Genomic DNA, 6000 nt, shown 5'->3' with positions numbered 1-6000 from the left:
GCTGACCAAGTGATGACGAATGAAGACCGTTTCCCCACAACGGCTATATCAGGATTCAAATCATTGGCGCCTCAAAGATCACTATAAAAGGCCAATTCATCACTTGGATCACACATAAGATAGACAAGAAAATCTTCATCAAGTCAATTCATTTGCAAAAGCAAGCTCTTACACCAACTCTCATTTTTGTGTAAAAGTCTAGAGTGATTTTATTCATCTAAAGTGTTCTTCACCAAGTGAGAACAAATCTTGTATCATCTGTAAAAGGTTAGAGAAGCTGAGTACTCGGTTATAGTACTCGGTGGTAGAGAGAAGCTGAGTACTCGGTTATAGTACTCAGTGGTAGATAGGATTGAGTAGATGAATAGAGGACGGTACTCTTGCATACTCAGTTGCTATTGTAAAAGGTTTGTGTTCTACCTTTAAAGAGCTCAGTAGAGGATTGAAAAAGCTCAGAAGGATTTCGGGGACTGGACGTAGGCGGAGAGGCCAAACCAGGATAAGTCTGCTGAGTAACTTCTAACCCTTTCTCTTGATGCATATATGTATGTGGTGCTTGCTTAACATTACTCAGTAAAATAATTTGTATACGCTGAAGCTGAGTAATCTGAGTGCTGAGTTGGAAACTGACTTAAGTGCTACTTCCCAACTCATGTTTGAAACAACTCTAGACAGTGTCTGTCTAAAGCTGTCTCATACCATACTCGGCCTTGCTGACCTAAAATTGAGTTAAAGCATCAAATCTTAAAATAAGTCAGCTTTAATTATTAAAAAAGTTATAATAGTTCCCAACCCCCCCTGGAACTAACTTTACTACGTTACACGGGGCCAACAAATTTTCAATGAGAAATTAAAGTAAGCAATTTATAATTCTTACCTCATTCTTTTCATGGTATCATAGTATACATTGTTCATATCTAGCTTGTTTTTAAAGCTTTTTTTATCTACTGCCATGGCAGCACCTTTAATCACCACAAACAGCCCTTACCATCTCCCTCAAAATGAAACCCCAGCCCTAGCCCTTGTCTCACAGGTCCTCACTGGACCCAACTACCATTAGTGGTTCCGAGCGGTGAAAGTGGCGTTGATGTCTAAAAATAAATATTCTTTTGTTGACGGAACAATCACGACGCCATCGACCACAAATAACATGCACAGTCAGTGGGAGCAGTGCAACAATATGGTGATGTCATGGATCCACCATGCACTTTCTCCGTTGATAGCTAGGAGCATCATGTGGCTAGACAAGGCGAACCAGGTCTGGGCAGATCTCAAGGAAAGATTTGCTCAAACGGACTCTCTGAGGTTCCTCGAGTTACGAAGGGAAATACATAGCTTAAAGCAGGGGAATGGTAATGTGACAGATTATTATACAAGTTTAAAGATTTTGTATGATGAACTCTCAAACCTTAGGCGTATGCCTGTGTGTTCCTGCAAACCAGCATGCAACTGCAACACCTTCAAAACCTTGCAAGATCAGCATGATGTTAAGCAGGTTATGACCTTTTTTTAAGGCCTGAATGAGGCTTACTCCACCATCTGCTCTCAAATACTTTTGATCGAGCCTTTTCCATCGCTCAACAAGGTTTATGCCTTATCAATCCAGCATGAAAGGCAGATTGGCCTGTCACCTGTAAAACAGAATGAAGGAAGTGAGAATAGTTCCTTTTTGTCGGATTCACAAATGCACAAAACAGACAAGGGGGATACCTAACAACAACAGAAATACTAATCGCAAAGGTAATGGCAATCAGAACTCATTTTTATGCACTTTTTATGGCAATACAGGTCATACCGAAGACATTTGCTTCAAAAAGCACGGATACCCTCCAAGCTATGGCAATAGAGGGAAAAACAGCAATTATAAGGTGCCACAAGCAAAAGCAAACACTGTCAATAACCAAGGAAGAGAATGAGATGATTGAATTGAAGAGGATAACATATAGAGCAATGGAGACCAATTTGTCCTCACCCAGGATCAGTACTAGAAACTCGTAGCCTTGCTGCCCCAAAAACAGCCAGCGAAAGCCCCAATCACAACAAGCAGTGCTAACACCTTCACCAAAGGAGAAACTTCTGGTAACATTTTGAACACATTTCTTGATAGAACTGCAAACTCTTGCTGGATCATAGATACTGGGGCGACCGACCACATCATTTGCGATGTTGGGTATTACAGCTCATATAGCAAAATAGAAAAGTATTGGGTTAGTTTACCAAACGGGGAAAAGGTGAAAGCATACTACATAGGCACAGTCACCCTAAGTCCTAAATTTGTCCTATATCGTGTGTCATGCATACCCGAGTTTGATTATAATTTGATATCAACTAGCAAACTGTTAGACACATAAGATATTTGCATTGTTATAACTGGCTCGACGTGTGTGATACAGGACACTACAAATTGGAGGAGGATTGGTTGGGCTAAGGAAAAATGAGGCTTATACCATTTAGAATATCTGTTACCTAGTTTATCTAGCAATATTTCTGTTGTTTCTTTTTCAATCAAAGCAAATGTATGGCACTCACTTCTTGGGCATCCCTCCTATGAGAGATTGAAAGGCCTAAATTTACCTTGTAATAATTATCACAAAATTAAAGGAATGCCATGTGACGTTTGCCAAAGGGCCAAACAAAAGAAACAATTATTTTCACCTAGTAGTAATATAACAACATAAGCTTTTAAGCTAATACATGTGGACATATGGGGACCTGTAAAGGAATCCCACTCAGATAAACATTACTTTTTGGCTATTCTCGATGACTATAGCAGATATACATGGGTTGCAATGTTACAGAATAAAGGCGAAGCCAGACAGACACTATAAAATATTTACAACCATGTAACCAGACAATTCAGTAAGCAAGTAAAGAAAATACGGTCAGACAACGACCCTAAATTTACTATGCGACATTTTTATTCCAATGAAGGCATGGCTCATTAGACCTCGTGTCCTGAAACCCCATAACAGAATGGACGGGTTGAGCGAAAACACTTGGATATCATGAACACAACAAGGGCACTCATGATACAAAGCTCTCTACCAAAGAGTTACTGGGCAGAAGCAGTCAGCCATGCCATCTACTTAATCAACAACTTACCATCCACTCCAATACAAAGACAAACATCGTATGAACGTCTTTACGGAGAGCAAAGCAATGTGGAAAATCTCAAAACATTTAGGTGCCTGGCTTATGCCTCGGCCCTTAACAGACACAAAAACAAGTTCACAGACAGAGCAATAAGGTGCATTTTTCTGGGCTATGGGAAGGATATCAAAGGATTCAAATTGTTGAACCTAACGACTAACATCATTTTTTTCCAGGCATGTGCAATTCTTTGAGGATCATTTTCCATTTTACGATAAACACAACATAGTGGAGGCATCATTCTGCTCAGGAGACGAACTCGATGTTTTACACAGAACAATAATAGAAGATGATGAAGACATAGAGGCAGTTCCATAAGCAGACACACAAGAAGAGCAGCTGTAGACACCGAGTCGGAGGACCTGTGACGAAAAATATATAAAGAATAATAAGCTGAGGAAAATTAACGGCACGGCACGGGCACGCAACGGCATCCCGCACGCGGACAACAATGGTCGAACGCCCGCTTGACGGCTCGAGACGTGCGCGCGGCGTCCGTCGGATGCACCGCGAGTGGCTTTTGAGCCATTTGACTCTCGGTCGCAGACCGGAGTTGCTTTTGAGCCATTTGACTCACGGTCGCAGACCGGAGTCGCTTTTGAGCCATCTGACTCACGGTCGCAGACCGGAGTTGCTTTTGAGCCATCTGACTCACGGTCGCAGACCGGAGTTGCTTTTGAGCCATCTGACTCACGGTCGCAGACCGGAGTTGCTTTTGAGCCATCTGACTCACGGTCGCAGATCGGAGTTGCTTTTGAGCCATCTGACTCATGGTCGCAGACCGGAGTTGCTTTTGAGCCATATTTACCTAAGACCGTTGAAATAGGGTAGCTGTTTAGCCATTATCCCCGTGATCTTGAAATAGGGTAGCTGTTTAGCCGTTATCCCCGTGATCTTGGAATAGGGTAGCTGTTTAGCCATTATCCCCGCAATCTTGAAATAGGGTAGTTGTTTAGCCATTATCCCCACAGTCGTAAATCAGGGTAGCTGTTTAGCCATTATCCCCGCGATCTTGAAATAGGGTAGCTGTTTAGCCATTATCCCCGTGATCTTGAAATAGGGTAGCTGTTTAGCCATTATCCCCGCAATCTTGAAATAGGGTAGCTGTTTAGCCATTATCCCCACAGTCGTAAATCAGGGTAGCTGTTTAGCCATTATCCCCGTAATCTTGAAATAGGGTAGCTGTTTAGCCATTATCCCCACGGTCATAAACTAGGGTAGCTATTTAGCCATTATCCCCACGATCGTGAACTAGGGTGCAGCCCGAAGCAGAGTCTGATGCAGTCAGAGAGCAACGCCAGAGTGCGCAGCGCAAAGGTCAGGTATGTTTCCTCCTACTCGTTACGTGTCTTTTACTTTTATATGTTTTACATTGCATGTGTTACATTAGCAAAAACGTTTTCGAACCACACACATCACTGTCAAAATAGAAAAGTATCTTGATACACACGACCAACTCGGGCATCAGCTTCCCGCACTAGCTCACTCTGTCTCCGCTTATGGGCATGAAGATCACTCTACAAGAAAAAAAAACAAACAAAAAACAGATAAGAGGCAGCATAGGCAAAAACATAAATCATACATACATGCATACATTTCACTACACTAAAGTACAATAATGATACATACCAGGTGGTCGGTGCAGCGCAAGCTGAGGCAATCTCGTAGGAAGCCGGATAGATCCACGTAGTCTGTACAGGTCTCCCTAGTGGTCAGTGAAGCGTCTGAGGGATCAAACGGGACCCTCAAGGAGAAGATAGGAGGGGCCGCCTCAAATCCCGCATAAGGTGTCCCAGACTCGTCATAGCGGATCGTAGCATAATCCCTCCCGTAGCCTGGTATAGGCACGCCTATGACGATCTCTCCAGTCGGGCTGCGCTGGAGGACTCACCGACGAAGTAGGGCTGCTCGCGCGCTGGTGTCTGAGTCTGAGTGCCATCAAAAAAATCAGATAAGTGGGCACTCCTCCAAGATCCCTCCTGCAAAAAAAAAAAAAAAAAAAAAAAACACACAATAAAACCTCCGAGCATATCATGAATAAAATGAAAAGAGGGCGGAATCACTTACCGGAACCTCCGCCTGACCAAATACGGCCTCGACCGCCTCTCTCGAAAACACGTCCGCCACTGGATCTACCTCCATCGCTGCCGCCGGGGCATCCCTCGCGCTCAGTAAAGTAGACAAATAAGGCTCGCGGCCCCCGGCATGAATCCAGACCACTCTACCGACAAAACGGCGGGTCAGATCTCGACGAATGGTCGATAAGGGCGGAGTCCGTACCGCGAACATAGAGATGGGGATCTCACCCGGCGTCCAATGAGCATCTCTAACCCCGGTAATGCCTCGATCCCCTAGATACCACGCCCGCACGCAGGGGCCGGTGAGCACACACTGCTGCTCCTGGATCATCGACACGTATGCATACTCAGGGCCGAAGTCGAGGTCATCCCACCTGAACTGAATCTAAAGCAAAATACACAAAGAGAAAGTCAGAAAGGCTCAAACCAAAATCTGGCACGATGGGGCAAAATCTACCTGACTCAGGGTCAGCGAGTCGATCCGATCCAGAAGCCGCGACACTGTCCGACTCCTCTCAGCGCTCAAGTCGAAGTCCCTCCATCGAGTCATAAATGGCGGCCTCGGCACTCTCGGTCGAGGTCGAGACCGGCTAGGAAGGATGTGTCTCTCGTATGCCCACACCTGCGGTAAAAACAAGGACTAGGAGTGTGAAAAATACGAAAAAGATAAGACGGATAAGTCAAGAAGGCGTCACGTACCAGCAGGGCAAAGGTATAACCGCCGAAGTCCTTGCGCTTCCGGCAAGTCAGATCCAAGAACTTGTAAAGAAAG

This window comes from Euphorbia lathyris, chromosome 10 (assembly GCF_963576675.1).
Source record: "Euphorbia lathyris chromosome 10, ddEupLath1.1, whole genome shotgun sequence".
Taxonomy (NCBI): domain Eukaryota; kingdom Viridiplantae; phylum Streptophyta; class Magnoliopsida; order Malpighiales; family Euphorbiaceae; genus Euphorbia; species Euphorbia lathyris.
Note: the sequence above shows the minus strand (reverse complement) of the source record.